This window comes from Spinacia oleracea, chromosome 3 (assembly GCF_020520425.1).
Source record: "Spinacia oleracea cultivar Varoflay chromosome 3, BTI_SOV_V1, whole genome shotgun sequence".
Taxonomy (NCBI): Eukaryota; Viridiplantae; Streptophyta; class Magnoliopsida; order Caryophyllales; family Amaranthaceae; genus Spinacia; species Spinacia oleracea.
This window is the reverse complement of record NC_079489.1, coordinates 49648730-49661086: the sequence shown is the minus strand read 5'-3', so window position 1 is coordinate 49661086 and position 12357 is coordinate 49648730. Positions and strand designations below refer to the sequence as shown.

Sequence of the window (12357 nt, the reverse complement as noted above, 5' to 3'; positions counted from 1 at the left end):
TAACTGATATCCCTGCTATATATATTATACAATTAGACCACGCCCACTAGTTAACCTCCATAAATCACATAAAACAAGTATCCAATTATATAGATAATTAAATTACATAGTATATAATTGTAAATATAAAAATCAATTACACTACAATCATATGGAAAACTAGAATTCACAATCTATGATTCACTACAAGAAAATATCAAAGACAATCTCTTAATGAAGTTTGCCAAATTATCTCGAACTTCATTTATCTCCTCCGTAGTGAAGGGTTGCTCCTCGGATTGTTGAATACCTTAAGAAGATCGACCATCAAAAAAGAAATATATACTTTAGTTGTATTATAAATATTGTATCGTATAATAAAGTAAAACTTTGCTCCCAATTAATAATGAACATTAATAATGAATTGTATAACAATAAAAATGGCTTATTTCACTCCTAACTTTCAACTAATGAACTTAACTAATTATTTTAAACCCTTTATATTTTAACATATTTAGTTTTATGTTTAAAAGACTCATTCCCACCTACTTTGTTCAAGTTATGCACATTTAAGGCTCGCTTGTTCATTATAGGTCACATTTTAACTTAAATAGTTTATTCCGGTCTCAACTTTCAACTAATGAACCTAATGAGTATTTTAAACCCGTAACTTGTTTATCATACTTATTTTAATGTTTCTAAGACTCGTTCTCACCTACTTTGTTCAATTTAAGGCTAGTTTGTTCATTTTAGGTCACATTTTGACTAAAAATGACTTATTTCGCTCACAACTTTCAACTAATAAACCTAAATAAGTATTTTGACTAAATAAGTATTTTGTGTCCTTTACATGTTTAATTTACTTAGTTTTATGTTTCAAAGACTCATTATCACCTACTTTGGTCAAGTTATTCACATTTAAGGCTCGTTTGTTCATTATAGGTCACATTTAAATAAAATAGTTTATTCTGGTCTCAACTTTCAACTAATGAACCTAATGAGTATTTTAAACCCGTAACTTGTTTATCATACTCATTTTAATGTTTCTAAGACTCATTCTCACCTACTTTGTTCAAGTTATGAACATTTAAGGCTAGTTTGTTCATTTTAGGTCACATTTTGACTAAAAATGACTTATTTCGCTCCCAATTTTCAACTAATAAACCATTTAAAGTATTTTGTGTCCTTTACATGTTTAATTTACTTAGTTTTATGTTTCAAATACTCATTCTCTCCTACTTTGGTCAAGTTATGCACATTTAAAGCTCGTTTGATCATTATAGGTCACATTTTGACTAAAGTGGCTTATTTCGGCCTCAACTTCCAACTACTGGACCTAAATAAATATTTTCAACTCTTTACATGTTTATTAGACTTATTTTAATATTTCAAACTCATTCTCACCTACTTTGGTCAAGTTATGCACATTTAAGCCTCGTTTCATTATTATAGGTCATATTTTGTCTAAAATGTGTTTTTTCGTTCCTAACTTTCAACTAATGAACCTAAGACTCAACAAGTTGAACTCTTTTACTTGTATGTTCAACCCTTTAATGTACAATTGCATTTAGCAAACACATATAATTTCATAATTTTCCATGACAGTAAGCTAAGTAAAACTTGTACTAGTCAAGTACTTTTATAAACATAATATTCAAGGTACAATTTATGTACGTTATACTCAGAAAGGAGATCAAAGAAAAATGGGGCTGCAACCACCTAATCATTGGCAGATTGTATTGTTCTTTGGCAGTAGAAGATGAAAGAGAATATCACTTTCATTATAGAAAATTTGGGCAGGCTTAACTTACATCATAAAAAATGTACTTGGCTGTAAAGCAACTGGATACCCTTCAAGTCTAGTTCTCTTCACGAGTTTTTTCTGCATTAATGTCGTAACATCCCTGGACTCCCCTGAAAGTTTGATAAAAGGTGCAATAATAGATAAGGTGAGAAACGATTTACTAGCAACATGACAATCTTGGGAAAGGAATGAAATACAAAAAACCTGAAAAAGCTGGAGGATTCCTTATGGTGGAATCTCGGTCTGCAAACAGATTTATATTAATTAACGTACTTTAGCTATAATGCAGCACGAAAAAAAACAGAAGATACCAGCTTACTAATGCATGTATAGTGCAATCATATTTATGTCAAGCAACAAGCTGTCTAATACAGAACAAACAACAAGTTCAAGCCTCTGACTTTCCAACACAGTATAGCCACTTGCTTTCTAGCAACACACTTGGAATTAAAGAGGCAAACCAACATAAAGGAAGAAAGATCCAGATTATCTAGAGGGGGGAAGGAAGTAAAACGGAGAGAACCTGAATATAAAATTATTATATTGGGAAGTAAAATAGGTGTCCAAGAGCATAATTTACATGCATGTAGCTAAGAAAAAAAGATCTCGTGTTGACCTGTATTCAAAATTTGTCACACTGACTTGAACCATTGATAATTTTCATTTCAAATACAAGTAACTAGTACATGTATTAGTTAAGTACACAAGCAAAGGAAAGAAGAATGCCAATAATAAAATGAGCCTAACAACAAATATCAAATTAAAGTAGACAAAAACTCTAGCAATCTCTGATATGATAATTCCCTTTCTTAATCAAATCTAGTTATTGAATAATTTAAAGATGAATCAATCAGTGAGTACTTCCAAGCATAGCTCTTCTAAATCTAGAATTCAAGTTATATATTTAGTCTTTACACAATATTATCTGAAAGTTTACTCAAAACTTTCCACCAGTTTTGACTGTTCAATAATATGATATAGAAGTCATATATAATGTTTTCTATATGTTACAATCAAAGCTTCCGAGGAGAAATATGGGAGAAAATCATGACTCAATTCAAGTACCTAATACCTATTGCAACCAGTCATAATCAACTATACCCAAAAACCAATAGTTATCCTTGGGGCTCTAGTAATACCTACGCGCAATTGCAGACAGACAAGGATAAATGTAAAACAATTCCCACAAACCAAAAGTTATCCTTGGGGTTCTAAGACAGACTACCTTCTACAGATTGTTATAATACCCGTAGTCTCGTAGATAAACAGTTACTCCTCCCTTATTTTATATTTTCAGGCAGTAGACCACTATTTAAATTCTGTACAAGGTATTACTGACTTTATCAGATTTTACATCATAAAAACCAACTCTGATTGAAACAACTTCATCTTAAAAAATAATTAATTGCATCGTATAGTATATATAGACAGAGTTCAGAACTATACTTGTGTTCAGGGCTGGTAGTGATAAACCACATTGAACCTTGACCCAGGAACAAGGCAGATTACCATAATAAAGCAACCCGAACACGGCATTGATAGCCTGTGCAAAGCATGGATTTCCTCTGTAAAAGCAAAGCTCTTGCAACAATGAAAGCTACAGATGTTACCAGGCTTACATAGACCTCATACAACACATCAAGGAAGGAGTCATTGAATCATCAAAACTAAATAGCAAGACTAACAGAAAATCAGAATGTGTACCTGAGATAGTAGACTGAAGCCATTGAGATTGATGTACGCAAGTCGTAGCGCTAGCTTGATTATCTTAACATGCACTACCTTTATCCAAAAAATCAGTTGTAACCACCAAAAAGTTAGAATCACATGGATAGTAAGAAAAAATCAAATTGTAAAGAAAAGTTCATTTCAATAAATAACTATTTGTTATATGTACTCAAATACTGCTCAAACGGTAAAAAGAGGCTTCTAAAAGAAACTCCAAACTCAGCAATCTAACTGACATGAACTGCAAATTCAACTAGAAAACATAAGAGAAAATTCAGCTAGTAAATATCATTTCTCACTTGTATTAAAATCCCTATAAGAAGTAAATTATGAATTTCACAAAAAGATAGTACGCAGAAAACTTCAACAGAATGAAACATATATAGTAATGTATGTAGAAAGGGCATAGACTTGATTGCAGGTGGAACCAATAAGCTATTGAGTATTGACACTGGCAAGACGTAGTGACACTTCACACTTGAACTGCAACCTACCAGAACTGATGCAAACTGATGTCTAACTGGCCTAAGATAGACCTGGTCGTATGACTTGAACAATAATATCTTCCAAGCAGAATTGACTACTGTTTTTTTATCTCACTCAAACGGTATCCTAACCAATTTAAGCCTTTGATGAAAACTAGCTAAGACAACCAATTATAAGCAAAAACCCCTGTCATGGCTGTGGATTAATGATCAACCTCATCTTTTAAGTCAACTATACCAACAACAAAAATATATAGTACATCAATCAATAAAGAAAGGAAAAGGAATTAGATCAAAATTTATCCTCCAATATAGAACCTTTCATATATCACACTATGATTTTATCACATAATCCCCAAATTAGTAAACTCACAGCAGAAATCAAAGAACAATAAATAGAAAGTTTAAAATAAAATGAAAATCCAAATACATAAAATTTTCCAAAGGCAAATGACAAATAAAAATAAATCCAGTAAAATTAAAGAAATCCCCAAATAGATCGAACAAAAAGGAGAGAAAGAGAATAACCTCTCACCCATAAAGGTGGGAAGAATAAACGAAAGGGATAACTTTAGAAGAATCGTCATGGATGTCGGAACAGTCAACGATGGTATGAGAAGCTCCTGATCTTTTTCTCTACTGCTATTCCCATCACCTTCGCCGGCTATTTATCATCTCCCATCATCAACTTTGCATAGTTCTGCAACTATATGTAAGGTCTGCAAACCCCACCTCAATTAAGAACATATAATACCTAAGATCTAAACCAAAGTAAGAAATTAATTTAGAAAACCTAAGATCTAAACTTGAAACTAATGATCAATAAAAGTTAGGTTTTAAGTTACAAACCTAGAAGAGATAAGGGGAGAGCAGAGCGCGACGGCGGTGGGGGAAGGAGGAAGAGTAGAGCGCAGCGGCGACAAGGAAGAGGAGAGAGGCACAAAAGAGATGGGTGAGCGAGTGTGCAGTGAGTTTCTTCGTTTCGCGGAACGACGGAGACAGAATGTGAGGGAAGAAGATGAAGAGCGGGAAAATGAAAAAAATTGAGACACCTTCTTTTTTTTTATTTTGGGAAAAATGTTTGTGCTGCTTGTTTATAAATGAGCCCGCACTTGACTCAAGTGCTGCTTATTTTCTAAAATGACCCGCACTTGTGAAAATGTAGTTTTAATTTATTTATTTTGTGCTCTCAAGTGCTGCCTTTTTATTAAATGAGCCGCACTTGAAGGGAAGCACATGGCAATTTTTCTACTAGTACTAGTTGGATTAGACTACCTAGGTTTTCCTATTTTCTTATAAATATATGACTGATGGTCATAAATTTCATACATCAATTCAGTTGAATTTTCCTATCACAAAAGTGAAATACCAATTCCATAAACATCTTATATTAGATCCAAGTTGATTGAACCTAGGGCGGATCCGAACGTGCAGTGAAATTTCTACGCAGGGACGACATTTTGGCGTTCTAATTTGTTCTTGTTCGGTTTGGGAGAAGGTTGGGAAGGCACGCATCACAAAGTATGTAATCTGAATTATGCTATTAATTATGTGCAATTAATTTGGATTCTGGAAATTTAAGGTTTTTCCGCATGCAATTAGATTGTTCATAACCTAACAAAACTTGCATATATTCCGTGTATGTGTCATTTCCAAGCCCCCTTACAATCAAAGTTATTATCCCACCTAGAAGGATGTCACCAGAGAGGGACACCCTATTGCGTGTGTCAATGATGCAATTCATAATTAAAGACCCAAAATTACGGGATTCCCGATCATCTCCTTTGTGGGCCAACCAGAATGCCCCCAACTCCATAAAGATAATGCCCCTGCACTATGCTTGGAGAAATTACAAAAGACAAGTAAGCGGGAGACATATTACATAGCAGGGTGAATGTATGAAGAAGCCTCAGCGGAAGAGGAAACAAATTCCCTCTCTTCCGTGAGATACTTCCACCATGATTGCTCATCGTACTCCGGAAAACATGCAAAGAGCTCTGAATGATGAGAGTAGACATCGAGGGTAGGGAAGTGAAACATTTTGTTGATCTCATCTACCGAAAAAGTATGAGGTTCATTGAACACTTGAAAGCTTAATTGCACAACCTCACCAATAACATTCACCCCGGCCGAAGAAAGGAACTTAAAGGTTAATGTTCGATAAGTGTCGGCACTTTTCAGTCATGAAGTGCTCGCAAACGAGACTTTTTAGCAAATACTCAACCTCGGTCTTTATTCCCAACTTGGTTATCGCATCCACATTATAGAACCTAGTTAGGCGGATGGCCCGGTAATAGAGCCCTTGAAAAATATCCTATGAAGTCGGGTCATCAAATTCGATGCACATAGTCTCTAAACCGGGCGGTTTCACCGCTTTCTGTTTTGAACTGGTGGGTACTCTATTCTTCTTGGATTTATTCTTACTAAACATGATGAGATAGACAAGAGACCACAAAATACCAACCACCAAATCACAACAACCCAACAATAAACAAAATAAAACAAACAACAATCACCTACAACCTCCAACAATCAACAATCACCTACAACCTCCAATATAAAAATCCTCCACACAATTCTCCACCAAACAAACAATACTACAAGCACCAACAACACAATACAAGAGAAACAACCAGACCCAATTCACCAATAACACCACAACAATTCAATATCAACAACACCTTAACCCAAAAATCAATCAATTTAGCACAAAATAAGAGAATACACCAATTAGGAGTATAAAGAAAGTAAGGAGAAGAAAAATATAACCAAAGAAAATGGAAAGTGATGATTAAACGTCTCATAGTACTCCTCCAAGCTCAAATTTGCTCCAAAGTTCCCCAAATGTGAAAATATGAAACGTGGGTTTGAAACCCTAACCTTTGAAAAATCAGATTTTTGATTGTTCCAGTGGTATTTGGAAGTGGAATTGGATGAATTTATGAGGTTTAGTGGAAGACATGTAAAAATTTGTGAGAGATGTGAGGAGGTTTTGATAAAGAGATGAGAGAATTAGGGGAAGGAAATTCGGCCAAAACGGGTGTGAGAGCTGCAGTTTTTCGTGGGTGAGAGGAAAGAAAATGAAGAATGAAACAAAAGGGGAGGAGAAGAAAAAAGAGCCCCTGAAAAGTTTTTGTGTCGTTAACAAAGACCTCTTAATAAAACATATTTATAGAACACCTAGCCTACACAATATATTGATTATGGTGGTAAGATTCAGGATTTTTCCAAGAGAGCGGAGGATAGAGTTTAACAAACTAAAACACGAGCTAGCTTTAGAAGGAAAAAGGAGAATAGGTTCACTAACAAGCTAACAAACAAATAATAAAGAGATCAAGAAAGACAAAACTAGGGGATTGGGGCTTTACATGGATTCATTGGGAAAAGGCGAAGGATACACATGCTTGATAATGCAACGACTTGACATATAAAGGGGGTAACCATACAAATAACGTTCAACACCTTTCGTCTAGAAGCATTAACCCTCTAATCTCATTAGCAAGCTTTCGATTCACCACAAGATAAGAGAGATTCAAAATAACTGCAAGTTAACCTCATATGCTTTTACTAATCCTCAATTTCTTTACAAACTAGCAACAAGCACTCCAACTAACCAGCTAGTTTAGCATTTGTAACTACTAACCTAGCAAGACAAGGAAATCCAAATCATCAAATCACAATTTAATCATAAAATTGGAATGATTCCCCTTCTAATTTCCCAATTACTACCCCAAGTCTAACCCCTACCCCTAGTAAGGGACTACTCTATAGCCATGGAAGCAACAAGCAATCTAGCTAAAGTGAGAAATTTAACAATGTCTACAAAAGTGAATCACGCTAGTGAATCAAAATTGAAATCTAAACAATCAAAATCAATCAAACATGTTTTGGGATTTTCTCAATTTAATGGAAATCAACAATAATAAGAAGGGAAAAAAATGAAGGAGAATAAATAGAGGAACAAGGAAGAACAAGATTAAAGGAAAAGAAATTTACTAAGAAGCTTCAATGTTTTACACTTGAGATTGGATCTCCAAAGAGAAATAAACCTAAGCTAAAGTTTCTCTCTCCAAAACCTCTAAGAATTTCTGAATATTTGAATGTGTCCCAAAAAATGGGAAAAGAAAACAATTTATAGTCTTTCATAAAAAGGAAAAAAATAAACTAAAATAAAATTAAAGCTCTGTTGAGGACCATGCGGGCACACAGTAGCTGTTGCAGGCGCACAAAAGGGGGTAGGCAAGGGCGCACGACATTTCCATGTGGGCGTACGGATGAAGATGAGAAAACCATAGGAATTCTTCTTGGAAGCCGTGCGGGGTGACTGGAAGTGTCTTGCGAGCAAGTCCCGCAAAGAACCGAATAACTCATTCAAACTCACCATAACAACCGTAGGGCGCGGCAAGGGTTGGAATAAATGACATCCAAATCAAGGATGTGTGATAAAAGAAAGCTTAAAATAAATAGGAACAAAAACAATAAACCGGAATTAGAACACAAAAGCCTACAAAAGATCAAATCATCAAGAATCATCATCAGAAATCACAAGCAATAGCAGTCCCACACAAGTGGGCAAGAAATGGTAACCACCAAGACCATGGAGCTTAAAACAACCCCCCCTCCCCAAGAAAGCTAGACCAGAAACAATCAAAGCATATCTAGCCCCCTTGTAGCACACCTCACCCCCAAACTAAATTTGCGTATACCATCACAAACAAAATGATGGGGGACGACAGGAAGAATGGCACCTAGGTGCCACTCGTTCTAGGGCCTTTGCCCTTCCGATCCCTTGCCTTCCACTCCTTCGTTTTCCGATGTCGGTAGGCAATTGCCTCCTCATCGGTAAACAGATGGAGTTAAAGGTGGGTTCTACATCGGGTCTCAGAGCATCAGAATAGGGGGGCCAATCATAACAAGGCTCTAATGCGCACATGCCTTGGGGAGGTACACCTCTCGGGGCATCCCAACCGCCAGTGTAACCCTCGGGCCAACCGCGGGTGTAATCCACGGGCCAATCATCGGATCGATCATCCGGCACTATCGAGGGGTACATAGGGTCACCACAGTAGTCATCCCCCCCCCCCCATTGGAGAAGAATCATATGGAAGGAAAGAGGGAGGAGTGACACCCAATTGGGAAGGACCCGTCCAATAACGATAGGTGGGTGTATGATCATCGTTCCAACTAGGGACGGGCCCTTGTTGGGGTGGAAGATAGGGATAGTTGACATAAGGGTCAAAATCCCCCTTATACACGTGGAAAACATACACCCTCCTACCATAATAGGAGGAATCAAAGGAGTCAAAGGAGTCAAAAGATGACATCTCCCGCCGATCTTGAGAGGCAAGAGATGGTATGACATTAGCTTGCTCGGCTTGCCCATTCATGATTGCTGAGAGAGTATTTTGTAAAGCACCAAAATTAAAAGTAGGGGGAATAAGACATACCACCCTCACGATGGGGAGAAGCACTGATTTCTCGTGCGGGAGCACAACTCTGGAAAGTCGAATGTGGCGACAATCAGAATGTTTTTACAAAGTGGTTTCCGTGAAGGTGCGGGCGCACCAAAACATGTGCATGCGCACCAAAACATGTGCGGGCGCACGACACTGCAACTTTGATTTTCCTTGGAATTCCAATTTTGTGGTTGTGCGGGCGCGTACTCAGCGATTCTGGCACACTACATGCCTTAAGATTCTTTTTCTCCCTCAAACTTGTCTAAGTACCTAAGAAAAGTAAAAGAATAAAAACAATGCATAACTAAGAAAAAAGGTTAGAAACTAAGAATTATTTTTATTGAAACTAATAACTAAAAATAAGACTAAAATCACAAAATAAAAAGACGAATTAAGCACAAAACTAAATAAAAAAGGATAGGAAACAAGGTCTTATAGCGACATAAATGTCGCTCATCATCATCCATCCAAAAGCACAGCATGCGAGCTTTGCTCGCTCACCGCACGCGTAGCGCTCATTGCACGCTGCACAGGCACCGAATGAGCAACAAGCTCCCTTGCTTGTAGTTGCACGCCCCCACCAAACATCAGCGCCTATGCCCTACACTTGCTCAACCTTGCTCGTGCGTAGAAATTTTTGAACATTTTTAATAAAATCAAAATTTTTATAATTTTCAAAATTCATGACAAATAAATAAATCGTATAAATTTCATGAATTTTAGGCAAAGAATAAAAACAATTATAATCAATTAATTTCCGATTACATGAATTATTTGGGATAAATATTAGGGTTAATAAAATTTTAAAGTTTCAATCTTTAACAATTTTCGGTGGTCTTTTAATCATTGGATCCCAATTAAATTATCAATTAAGTATATCGAATCAAAATCCAATTTATTCGAAAATTCAACAAATTAATTACAATTATGAATTAGGTAACATAATTAACAAATTTAATTCTTAAAATTGTTAATTATATGCAGTAGGTCAATTATCAAATAAAGAATTACACACAAGATTCACAAATATTAAATTGCAACATCATTGAAAATTATAGTTGTGCTTTCAAAAAACTAAAACCTTTGAAAAGTCATACTTCCTCCATTCCATAAATATCGTACCATCTTGGTTTTTACACTATTCACAGTAAACTTTTGATCATTTTTTGTGATTCCTATTTAAGAAAAATTGTAGTCATGTGAGATCTTGTTAGATTCGTGTCAATATATATTTTCTAAGTATAATTTTTTTTTTTAATAATTTTTACTTATACATAATTTGAGATATTAAGAGTCAAAGTATGCGTTGGGAAGCATAAAGTCAACCATGGTGCAATATTTAAGGAACGGAGGAAATAGTTAGGCTTCGAATGTGGGAATTCTGGGTTCGGTCGAAAAATAATATTTTTGTCAAAATTTTAAAACGTCGTTTACATGTGAAATTCACTATAAAATCATAAGATTTCTATGATTATTGACAAAATTGTCGAAATTCCTGCGAACATATAATTAAATAATCGCATAGAATTTGAAATTAATTACAACAAAATCAATTCACCCCTTTAATTACTTACAAATTTATAAACTTTAATCCATGTTTTAATTGATTATGTAATTAGACAAGAGGCTCGTGATACCACTGTTTGGTTGTGTACAATCTAATTTACATGAGAAAAAACCAAAATTTCCAGAATCGAAGTAAAATTCACATAATTAGTGAGCATAATTTAGGTATACATACAATTTGTGATACGTGCTTTTCCTAGCTGCTACCTAACCGAACAAGAACAAGTTTAGGACTCCAAATGTCGACCCTCCGTAGATAGTCCACAACACGTCCGGATCCGCCTTAAATTCGACCAACTAGAATCTCAGTATAAGGTTTTTAGGATTTCAGAATCTCACTTTTAGGTGATGGGAAAAATCACAATTCTTCTTTGAATTGTAATTCTCACGTGACGCTTGTGCGTTGTGTAAAAGTGATTCATAAATAATTTTCCTTAGGCTTATATTTATAGTGTACGGAACATTGTAGAATTTCCACAAACCCTAGTGTACTAGGATTAGGATACTTAGAACTAAGGTAGATCTAGGAAACTATGAACTTTAGGTAGATTAGGAATCTAACATTAGAATCCTAATCTCAAACAAAACCAGATTCTTGTGGCCTACATAACTTGCTCGGCAAGTTGGCTTGATGCCCAAGCCAACCGTGGGCTGCCTTGCCGTAGCGCAGTCCCATGCGCATTGTGCGCCCCGTTGGCCTACCATAAAGGTTGGCGTTGTGTTGTTGCACGTGTGGGCGCTGGCCTGGCGTTGACGCTGACCAGGCTTGCGCTAGGCCATGCGCTGATGCTTGGCTAGCATTTGCGCTTTCCATGGGTGGTGTTGCAAGCGGCCTTTGGCCCGTGTTTCCGACCCATGGTCGTGTTTCCGACCCATGATCGTGTTTCCGATTTGACTTTCGATTTCGTTAATATTTTCGGCTCGAACAACATCTCCGATTCCGACAATATTTTTATTTTCAAAAATATTTCCGATTCCAACAATATTTCTGTTTCCGGCAATAATTCTGATTCCGACTATTTTTCCCTTTTTGAAAATATTTCCATTTCCAACAATAATTTCGTTTTTGACAATATTTGCGATTGTGGTAACATTTCTATTTCCGATAAGAACCGTATTTCCGTTTCCGCCAACATCTTCGTTTCAGAAAAATATTCTCGTCTTTGCCTTTTGATGGTTTGGCTAGCTCCCACTGAAACCAACATCGATCATTTCCCATTTCCATTGTTTGAGTATTTACTGAATATTATATTCACGTAAATACTTGATCTGTTCACGTATTATTTGTGTGACTCTACGGGTTCAGTGAAGAGTAAGTTGTTGCATTAATAATATTAAT

The 12357-nt window shown here is 35.9% G+C and overlaps 1 long non-coding RNA gene across 5 annotated transcripts; it reads right to left on the bottom strand.

Annotated features, from left to right (window-relative positions):
* Window positions 1–64: 64 nt before the first annotated feature.
* On the bottom strand, window positions 65–5069 carry LOC110805353 (uncharacterized). 5 transcript variants are annotated; one of them, XR_008930484.1, is made up of 6 exons: window positions 4846–5067; window positions 4525–4715; window positions 3230–3565; window positions 1988–2026; window positions 1791–1893; window positions 65–289 (listed from the first exon to the last, which is right to left on the bottom strand). It is a non-coding gene; the product is annotated as an uncharacterized lncRNA (long non-coding RNA). The 5 variants fall into 5 exon arrangements; XR_008930485.1 differs by having other exon boundaries at window positions 1791–3364; window positions 3488–3565; window positions 4846–5068; XR_008930487.1 differs by having other exon boundaries at window positions 1791–3565; window positions 4525–4757; window positions 4846–5069.
* Between the last annotated feature and the right edge of the window lie 7288 nt (window positions 5070–12357).